This window comes from Arvicanthis niloticus, chromosome 11 (assembly GCF_011762505.2).
Source record: "Arvicanthis niloticus isolate mArvNil1 chromosome 11, mArvNil1.pat.X, whole genome shotgun sequence".
NCBI classification, from domain to species: Eukaryota; Metazoa; Chordata; class Mammalia; order Rodentia; family Muridae; genus Arvicanthis; species Arvicanthis niloticus.
In genome coordinates, this window is record NC_047668.1 from 70,897,387 (window position 1) to 70,908,930 (window position 11,544).

Sequence of the window (11,544 nt, forward strand, 5' to 3'; positions counted from 1 at the left end):
GCTCTGAAAATCCAAACTCATGTCCTCAGGTTTTCCAGACAATCACTTTACCAATTGTCTTAGTTAGGGTTTCTTTTGCTATGAAGAGAAACCATGCCCACAGCAACTCTATAAAGGACAACATTTAATTGGGGCTGGCTTACAGTTTCAGAGGTTCAGTCCATTATCATTATGGTAGGAAGCTCATGGTGGGAAGAATGGCACCGTTCAGGCAGACATGGTGCTGGAGAAGGAGCTGAGACTTCTACATCTTGATTTGCAGGAAGCAGGAGGCTGTGTGTCAACTCAGTGACACACCTCCTCCAACAAGGCCACACCTCCTCCAACTCAGCCACACCCCTCTAACTAGGCCACACCTCCCCCAAGTAAGCCACACCTCCCCCAAGTAAGCCACACCTCCTCCAACTAGGCCACACCTAGTTGTACCACCCTACTAGTGCCATTCCCTATGTTCAAGCATTCAAACATGAGTCTACGGGCTCCCTACCTATTCAATCCACCACACATGGGGCCCTCTCAGACCCCCAAAACCACTCTTAGGGTTAGAGATTTGGCCATGGGAAGCAGGACACTTGTCTAGTACTAGTGAGTGAGTTCCTGGAGTTGATCTAAGTATTGGAAAAACAGCTCTCTTAAAGAATTAAAATGCATAAATAAAACCTTTGCCAGCAAAATAAATAAATAAATGAATAGAATTTTAATTAAGAAAATGAGGATATGCCAGAAAATGTGTATCAGGTGTATATCTGTGGTTTTTGTCTTGAATCCTCAGGAAATAAACAAATCAGGCGAAACTCAGGCTAGCTATTGCTACATAGAGGGGCCTGGCAGGGGCTTGTTGACTGACTGGGTGAATACTGGCCAGGGCTAACATATAGCCTGAGGGAGATTTCTGCACTGATCTTAAGCGTCAGCCGCAAAGTCACAAAGTGCTCTAATATTGTTACGGTACTTTACCTTTTCATTTAAAAGGTTCTTATTGTGTAACATCGTCATGTGACTCTCCAATAACTCTAGGAAATGGGTAATTTGATGATTGGAGAGGCTGGGGTTTCATATACAAGGGTTGTTTGCCCAGGAGAGCAGAATTGTAGAAAGGTAGGGCAGTAGTTGATGACAGCATGGAAAGATAAGTACAATAACAATATGGGAGTAAAGCTTGTGTTCTGATTGGAGCTAAGGCTCTCCACAGGAGCATGCGCATACGCCTGAAGCTATAAATATGGCCAAGATGCCACGCTCGGGGAACTCACAGGGCCTAGACGCTCATCAAATACTACTAATCTACTAAATGGCTATAGTATCACCCTGCTCTCTGAATTCACGTCTACCTCTGTAGCCATAGATTAGTGGGCTCTAGAAGGTGGTTAACACAGAAACCCACCACAGAAACCCACCATCTGCCAAAGGACGAGAATCAGTGTCAGGGAAGCATTCACCCACAAACAACACGTGCATATCTGCTCTTCCTCCCACATCTCAGGGACCATGGCAGAAAAAGGGACAGAAGTGTTATAAGAGCCAAAATCAGAGTCAGCCTGAGTGAACTAGCATTTCCTTTCTCTTGGAGTCGGGGCAGGGGGCAGTGGTCTGAGACAGGGTTTCTCTGTGTAGCCCTGGCTACCCTGGGAGTAGTTCTGTAGACCTGACTAGCCTTGAACTCAGAGATCTGCCTGCCTCTGCTTCCCCGAATGCTGGAATTAAAGGCCTACTGGTGTGAAATAGCATTTTCTGCTGTCTGTTCTTACTGTGGTGATTTCTCACCATTAGATAAATAAGCCAGGGGCTGGGATGTAGCTCAGTGGTAGAGTGCTTGCACAGCATGTGAAAGGCCCGGCTTCAATCTCCAGCACTGGAGATTAAGAAAGGGCAGAAAAGAAGGAGGGAGGGAGGGAGGGAAGGAGGGACTAAACTCCTTACACAGTTAAAAATGGATGGCATCAACTCTTGAGTTCCATGCTTACATCTCCTAAATGTTGGAATCACAGGCAGGTGACACCATATGCCCAGCTCAGTTCACAGGGACGCCTGTGTGGGGGACGCCCATGTGCAGGACGCCCATGTGTGGAATGCCTGTTGAAGCTCAAGATCGACCTTGGGTGTTGTTCCTCAAGTACCAACTACTTGTGTAGCCCTGGATATCCTGTAACTAGCTCTGTAGACCAGGCTAGCCTTGAACTCACAGATCAGCCTGCCTCTGCCTCCTGAGTGCTGGGATTAAAAGTGTGTGCCACTACCTGTACCAGATAGAAAGCCCTATTTTTTGTTTTTTTTACAACTGGTTCCATAACAAATGCACTCAGAGTAACAAATTTACTCAGAGAGTAAAGTATAATTTAAGACTTCTATTCAGATAAAGGTCAACAATGAATAAAGCTAAGCATCTGACTTAGAAACTAACAAGGGGTAGGGCTGGAGTGGTTAAGAGCACTAACTGCTCTTCCAGAGGTCCTAAGTTCAAATCCCAGCAACCACATGGTGGCTCACAGCCATCTGCAATGGGATCCAATGCCTTCTTCTGATGTGTCTGAAGAGAGTGACAGTGTACTTACATACATTAAATAAATAAATAAATAAATAAATAAATAAATAAATAAATCTGAGAGAGAGAGAGAGAGAGAGAGAGAGAGAGAGAGAGAGAGAGAGAGAGAGAGTAACAAGGCCAGGGTTACAATTCCCTTCTGCCTCAGATGGAAACCAGACTCCTGACATGATTCACCAAGTTAACTGGGACTTTCCATTGCCCTCACACCACTGCCAAGCTACTTCAGTCTTGATGGCAATCGACCATGCGGTGCTTAAAGCAAAATTGTAGTACTTCCTCGGACCTTCCATCATGACCGACTGACGGCATGAGTGTAAATGACCTGGGGCCATGCTTTAGTGGGAAGGGCTCGTGAAACACAGAATGCTGATTGGTGTCAAAGGCTACACTCCTTTGAGGGCCTGGTGAAAAGGCTCTACTGTCCACTAGCATCCTGCAAACACTGCTGTTACTGCCAGTAGCCCTGAGCCAGCCATCGAGTAAGAGTGAACTTAAGGAGACATACTTGAGTGTGATCTGAGATCATTGTGATCTCCGGGTCTCTAAGCTGACTATTGATTTTTATTTTTTTTTTTTTGAGTGTTAATCTATTTTTTTTTCCTAAGTTACTCTGTACACTAAAGAGTTTTGGTTGGAGGTATGATTCTTTTATTCACTTTTAATTAATTTTTAAATTTACTTTAAATACTGATGGCAACTTTCCCTCCCTCTTTGAGGTATGATTCTTAACTCTGGCTTCCTTGAGAACCACCTGGAAGAAACTGAAATGCCCTGTTGAGTGGGTCTTGCTGAGGTTGATGGGGTCAGGATGTCCACTGTGAGGTCCTGGCTGCAGCACATTCCCAGGTTCCTCAAGAGACCTTGATACACAGTGAGGGCTTGAACTCTGAGCCTCTTCTGGGTCTGAAAGTCTGTGTTCCCCAGATCTGAAAGACTGTACCCATGGCCTCAGGATGCAGCACAAATGCATTTTGAGAATTGCATCACGAATACCCAGAATACAGCACATTGACCTTGGTCAAAATCCTATGATGGTCATTACCCAAGACTGCCCCAAAACTCTCTTGTAGTATCAGAGGCAGAATGTGGGTCTACAAAAACTTTCTGATATTTTAAGGGGAAAACTAGACCAAAACTAATAAGCCCACGTATCAGACACGGAGACACATAATTTTAATCCTCAGGATGTGTTATTTTCGGTAAGATTAGATTTTTTCAAAACCTACTTTAATAAGGGTTCTTAAACTCTTTAACCTCCCTTCTAGCCCACCACCCACCAGAAGTAGAGGAAAAGAAAGCTTAATCGGAAATGAAAATGGTGAACGTGGACCTGTTTAGGAAGTAGTTCTCTGGAGTGATTCCTATCTTCATTGTCAGGATACCAGCAGTAGCAGTGGCTTGACCAAGAAGAAACCTGGAGGCACCGCTGGATCAGCACAAGTTCACGGATGCTGCAAGAAGCAGCGGGAGTACCAGGAGGTGTGTTTCTCTGAAGTCATGATAAGCAAAGAGAAGACCAGTGAAGTGTTGCAAGGCGAACCAATACCAGAGTTCTCTCATTCTCTGTGGGGTTATGTTTATACCCTTTCTAAACATCACACACCCTCAAGCATCCCCTCCAGCAAAACGTCACATGCCCTTTAGCAGCTTCCAGAAAAATACCATGTGTCTGCCTCAGCAAAACATCCTCTCATAAGGCAGCTTCCAGAAAAATATCGCATAACACAATGGAGTCTCCAAAAAACCCAGAAATTTCCACTTCATTTCCATTTTTATTTTTATTTATTTTTTTAAATTTTTTTCAAGTTTTTTTTATACACATTAGTGTTTTTTCCTGCACATATGTCTGTGTGAGAGTACCAACCCCCTGGAACTAGAGTTACAGACAGTTGTGACCTGCCATGTGGGTGCTGAGAATTGAACCTGGGTCCTCTGGAAGAGGAGCCAGTGAACCCAACCACTGAGCCATCTCTCCAGCCCTTATTTCTATTTTTAAAAAGAAATGACAGGCCCAGGAGTATAGCTCAGTGGTAGGATACACACTCAACATGAACAAGGCCCTGGTTAAATTCTCAGCATTACAAAAAGAGAAAAAGAGAAAAAGAATACCTATAAAAGAGAAGAAGCCTCAGGTTAAACAGCCTGGCAAAAGTGGTAGCTAGTGAGTTGTGAAGTGGAGAGTCAATCTCAGGTTGTGTATCCATCACAGCTGCTTGGCCCAATGTCGGCCGGGTCTCCTGAAAGGAGAAGATAGGTTACCCAAGGCAAACCCAGGGCTGGATCACAGGCCGTGAAGATCTCCAGAGAAGACCTCCGTCTGGTGGGAGCTGACTGATGACTGCTAAGCTGGGGGCCTCGTGTGCAGGAAGACAGGGCTCTTGACTAACACGTCAGGCAGCCAGCCTCAGTTGGTATTTTACAGTCCACTAATTAGGCCATTTTAACTAATTTGTTTGCATTTTGTATGAGCAAGTTGGGCTTTTGGATTGACTAATGTAATTGCAGCTGGTTTCTGCCAAATACAAATTACTCAGTCTAGTGTGGGCTAGAGAGAAAAGCAAATATTTAATAGACATCAATACCCTTGTAGCTTTTTAGTGGAGCCTTTCCCCTCTATGAAAGTTGAAATAATTTCTTCACTGTCTGATTGAACTTTCATGTCAGAGAATTATTTTTTAATCATTTTTTAAAAAATAATGAGGCAAAGGCTTTAGTGCCTCTGTTGGGGTTTATCTGATGCATTCACCCCTAAGCTTGGGGACCTCACAGGACTTTTCCATTTTTCAGGCCAGCTTCCCTCCATCTCTGTCTGCTTCAGCTCTTCCAGAGACCACCAGGCAAGGACCTGAGAGAAGACCACCTGGTATGGCAGCTCTCAATGTTTATCCCTGGACCGGCAACTTCAGCCATGTCAAAGAACTTGCTAGAAATGGCACCTCTGGGTTTCCTGAATCAGGAACTGTAGGTTGTCACTAGCAATTTTTTTTTTTTTTTTTTTTTTTTTTTAAACAAGCCTTGTAGAGGATTTTTCATTCATGTTAAACCCAGAGAACTATTGATGTGTTTCAATCATCCCATTTTACAGAAGGGAATGAGGCCTGGAAGTTTATACTTCAGGTCAAAGTATTCATATGTGTGAATTCAGCACAGTGCTGCCTCCTGGTGAGCTCAGTGGTGACTGGGCACATGTTGGGATGAATGGATGTCTTGGAATTCTACTTTACTCCCTGAGAATGTTCTTTTGTTGTGGAGACAAGTGTAAAAAATAGGGGTTCCTGCCCAGCAGTGGTGGTGCACGCCTTTAATCCCAGCACTGGGGAGGCAGAAGCAGGCAAATTTCTGTGAGTTTGAGGCCAGCCTGGTCTACAGAGCTAATTACAGAACAGCCGGTGCTAGGCAGAGAAACCCTGCCTCTAAAAACCTAAACAGACTGACATATGGACAGGTGAGCAGGAGGGTAGGTGATGGGCAGATGGATGGATAGATAGATGGATGGATAAATGGATGGATGGACGGGCGGACATAGGGGTTTCTGGCTTGTGAACACAATTGGGACTCAAGACACTCAGTGCTATTGCCTGGACCTTAGGAAGATGGCAGCCCCTTCCCTGCTCCTAGTTCAATTGCTTGACCAGGTCTGTTACTCTCAGGTCCTGACACTGAGGTCAAGCCCTTATCTGACCAGCAGCCTTATCTCAGGGAGTAGATGTGGAGAAGGGGGCTAAACTCTGATTTATGAGTAAAAGAGACATTTGAGGAGAAATTGCTAGAAAGGAGGGGGTGGTGGATTGAATATGCTTGGCCCAGGGAGTGGCATTTTTAAGAGTTGTGGCCTTATGGGAGTAGGTGTGTCCTTGTTGGAGGAAGCCTGTCACTGTGGGGGTGGGCTTTGAGTCCTTCCTCCTAACTGCCTGTGAGACAGTCTTCTCCTTCAGATGAAGATGTAGAACTTAGCTTCTCCCATGCCATGCTTGCCTGGATGCTGCCATGTTCCCACCTTGATGATTATGGACTGAACCTCTGAACCTGTAAGCCAGCCATAATTAAATGTTGTCCTTTATAAGAGTTGCCTTGGTCATGGTGTCTGCTCACAGCAGTAAAACCCTAACTAAGACAGTGAGTTAGTATATGGGGTTGAATAGGAGGCTGTTCCACTGCAGACCCATTGAGCCCTGCTGCCTGCATCTGAACCCTGTCAATCCGGCTTCCTCCCTGCACTCCTGCTCACCCTTTAGATGACAGGAAGAAAAGAAGAACAAATGAAGCCCACGGTTTTCAAGCACACAAGAGACTCTAGCCAGAGAAGTTCTTAGGTGCCAAGTTCTGTTAAAGTCTTCTATGAAATGGGCAACTACGAGCACCAACAACTCCTGCGGCACAGCCACTTGGGAGTTTATGTCCCTTCACCCCCAAGTTCATGGCTTCATGGCATAGCTGTCTGAGTCCCTTCCTTGCTATCTGCCTACCGCAGAGCCAACAGCCAGCGTCCCAGTGTCCAGCACATCCTCCCAGGCTGCCCTGGGCCTTCCCTAGTTATTCCCATACTCTGAGACCTGCCCCATTAAAGTCACTTGAGAGGGACCACTTGTGCCTTGCAGAGGACTTAAGCTAAAGGTTTCATACTGTATTGTTGATTCATAATTCAGGATCTGTAGTAGAGTAACCCACAAGTACCTACCTACCACGTGACGTCAGTCCCGCTGGGCCAAGCTGTGATCCACTAGGCCAAGGAGTTTGGAGCAGGTCTCCCATTTTACAAACAAAAATATCTGCCCAGAGGAACCTTTAGGAAAGTGAATAGGTGTCTTCTGGCTTCCTGCTGTGGGGAAATGCTTAGTATGTATTTCTTCTATGTGCACAAGGAGATAGGAGAGAGAGAAGAGACGTGTGGGTGAGCAAGGGGGAGGGTCACCTCTGTTCCTAATCCGAAGTGGTCTTCTTTTTTAAATGTATTTTTTTATGTTTCTGTTTTGTCTGTATGTATGTGTGTGCACTGTATGTGTGCCTGGTGCCCCTGGAGGTCAGGGTATCCCGTGGGACTGAAGCTACAGACAGTTGTGGGCTGTCAGGTGGATGCTGGGAATTGAATCTGGGTCTTTTGGAAGGGAACCCAGTACTCCTAACTTCTGAATCACCTCTCCAGCCCGTCTCAGACCTTAGGGCAACTGCTCCTTTTGCCACATACTCCCTGGTGGGTTTCTTGTATTTTTAATCTCATTTTTAAAAATTCTTTTCTGAAGTGTAGCGAAATCAATCAAAGCATGTGTATGTACTACACCAGTACCCCCAAGTCACATCCCCAACCCTCAGATTTTTGAGACAGAGTCTCACTACAGAGCTCAGGCTGACCTTAAACTCACTATGCAATCCTGGGTCTGCCTCCTAAGTGCTAGCATATTCCACCTTGTCCACTTAGACTCTGGTTTCTAATGAATCTGTTGGCCTGGTTTTTCTTTCTTGCAAACCACGATGTTCCCTGAATCCCTTTCAGAGCTTGGTACCACAGAGGATGTCTAATGATTTCTGTAAAACAATTAAACCCAGAATTTTCTGAATGCCAGCCCTTTGCCAACCCCTGCTGGATGCAACAGATTGCCTGCATGCAACTTCAGCACGGTCCAGACCCACTCACACCTGCGGAGTTTGACATAAACAAGTTAGGCCTGTACATCAGTGCTTTTAAGATGCTTCCTAGGGCTTCCCCATGGAGATCCGCAAAGGCTTCCCGCAGCCCAGCAGACAGTTAAAGAGTTCTAATGCAGAGGCTCATGTTACTAACAAGTGATTGCGGCTGCAAATGAGGAGCAAGGTGAGAAGGAGAAGACAGTGACAATGGGGTCCCTGCTCCTCTGGACTTACAGGCTAGCCCACAGAAGTAGAAGCATGTCAGCCAGCGGGCTGTGCTTCAAAGGGCGGAGATCTGTGGAGACAGCGTGACATCAGAGTAACTGATGACTCCATATGGAGTTAGACAAGCTCCTGGCCAGAAGTTCAGAGGAAGTCCTTGATAAGCAGGAACCGGCTATGGAGATGTGAGGAAAGAGCACCCAAGGCAGACTGACCTGCTCAGAGGTCTTAGGGAAGGACAGATTCTGTGTGTTCAGAGATGGACCAAAGGCCAGCTTGCCTGTCCTTGAGATCAAAACCTTACTGCAGGAGTTGAGATGATGTGGACTGTGATGCCACAATGATCCCTCTGTGATGTGGACAGCATCCTAAGTTCTTTGGGTCTGTTTATGGTCAGGGTAAGCTGGTAGGTGAGATTCCATTTCGTAGAGGGCACTGTCAGGTCTGTAGAGGCTATCTGTTGTTGTGGTTGGTTAGGTTGTTTTAATGAAAACACATTGGAGGTGGATAGGAATGAGCCCGCCTACTCTCAGGATGAGCCAATCAGCACAGGTGGAGCTGTGTGGTATTTCTGCTTCCGCTGACTTGGCCCTCTGAGCCCCTCCTGAACTTGTAACTGAGCTCTGCCTTGCTGCCTGCTAGGAAGAAAAAGGCTTCTCTCTCTCCCCAAAGCCCATTCCTGGAAATTCGCTTTGCATCTTCACAGTCCTGGGTTTTATCCTCGGAACTGAAAGAATAAGCAATAAAAGTCACCCCATTTGGCCTCTGAAACAGTTTGTCTATTTCTTTCTCACGGCGTTTGCTCTTGTAGTGCCTGCCCTGGTTCTGACAGCTAGTTCATCTATACTCCATCACACCACAGTATATTATAATCTAAAACAGGATTAAAATCTCTCAAGACAGGGCCACATAGTAAATATTGTAGAGCTTACTCGGCCTGCCATGGTAGCCAGAAAGCAGCCACAAGCCTATGGAAATGGATGTCATGGCTATATCCCAGAGAGTTCATAACTCCGGGTGGCCTTCACGGCTGGCCATGAACCAGAGTTTGCATAACCTCTTACTGGTCTAAGCAAGGTTTGTTACAGCAACACTGTTACACTGGAACATCAGATATGGGGTAGAGAAGCATGACAGCAGAGAGGCTGAAGACAGAACATGGAATGTAAAACCAGAGGGGACAGCAGAATGAGCGCGAGTTTTGAGAACAGAGCCTCAGGACGGAGTTAAGCTAAAAAGTATGTGAGATGCTATTTGATTGACAACAGATTTAGGGCCAGACATCCATGGGAGAAACTGAGGAGCAGAGGAAGAAAGGGTTTTCTGGAGTGGAGAAAACAGGAAGGTGACATTTGGGAGAATGGATTCAGGCTACACTACTTGTCACTCCCCATATGCCTGAGCTCTGGGTGTCTTCTTATCCCCATTGTTCCCCGAGCAGCTCTCTGCATTCTTCATCAGTCTTCCTCTCAAGATGTGTGGCACACCTCTGGATGCTATTCTCAGGACTAGGGGCAGAAGCATACTAACAAAGAATTTCTTTACTTGTGTTCAAGGCTCTGTTGCCTGCTTCCCTCTCACGGCCTGGCTACTGTTGTCCCTGCCCTGTAAACAGAATGGCGAGCTTACTGTACAACTACAGGTGAGCCAGGGCCCTGACCACAAGGAACTTGTGGTAGCATAGAGGCTGCAGAGCACTGGGCAAGCGCTGAGTGGAGAGAAATGATGTTGCTGGCTGTGGGATAAAGGGATTCCTGGAGGTGTGGAGGCTTTACAAGCCCGACAAAAGTGAAAGCTGTCTAGGAAGTGGGTAAGGGCCAGAGGGAAAGGTTTAGAAAGGTTTTGCTGAGAGACCAGCACATGAAAAGCTAGGGAGGCACTAGGGAGGCAGAGGCAGGGGGATGTCTGTGAGCTTGAGTCTACAGAGTAAGTTTTAGGTCAGCCAGAGCTGCATATAGAGAAATCCTGTGTCAACAACAAACCAGAAACAACAAAAAAAGGAAGGAAGGAAGAAAGGGAGGGAGGGAAAGAGGGAGGGAGGGAGGGAGGGAGGGAGGGAGGGAGGGAGGGAGGGAGGGAAAAAGAAAAACAGAGAAGAGGCTAGGATTCGTGCCCATGACTGAAGAGGTGTGACCCAGCTCCTCTCTAGGGACAGGTTAGTCCTGGAGCGATGTCTGGAGGCAACAGTCTGCATCCTAGCATCATGTGGGCTATAGCTTCATGGAGGAGAACATATTCCCACAGAATCACCTCAGCAGACTTCCTCCTTGCCTGTGCTTTGAAACAGTTAAATCAAAGGAAGACTTCTAAACTGTATGCAAAAGTCTAAAAAGCAACCTTACATAGATTCTTATGTGTGCAGTGTAATTACAGACGAAGGCAGACTTGTCAGGCAAAACAACTGAGTGCTGGGCAGCCTTACATTTTCTGTTTTCTGAAAATGCTTCTCATACCTCTGCTCCCAGCCCTTCCTCAAGCACAGCTGAGAATACACACGCTTCACACTCTCCACAAACACCACAGACACATGCCCACATCCAGGAGACATTGTCTCAGAGCTCTTGTCTGGAGTCCTACCCTTAACACAGCTTAGCTATCATGTTCATCTACAGAGAGACAACAGATTCTCCATCCATCTGGGAGTGGTATTGGTATTTACTTGTTTAAACTAACTGCAGAAATCATGGGGGTGGAGGGAGATGAGGCAAGCAAACCAGTAATGAAGTTTTATTTGCCCATCCCCTACCCCTTTGTTTGTTTGTTTGAGTGTTGTTATTATTTTGTTTGTTTTTTTTTTTTAATGGGGTTTCTTTCTGTGTTGAAGAGATTAAAGGGGTTAAAGTAGGGTGCCATCACCCCTTGAGCTTATCTTTTGACCAGTATATTTCAAACACCTTATAGGTCCCGTAATAAAGCAGACAGGAAAATATGTAACTGATTGATGCCTTTTAAAGTCACTCCTGGGAGCCAGATGTAACGGTGTAATTCCCACCCCACTCCCCTTTTGATCAACAGCTTGATCAAAGGGGATCAGACCAGTAACCTGAAAGGGAAAGCAGGGCAGGAGTGGCCAGGTTGGGGGTGATGGAGACCTCAGGCAGCTGGTGGAGACCTCAGGCAGCTGATGGAGACCTCAGGCAGCAGGTAAACAC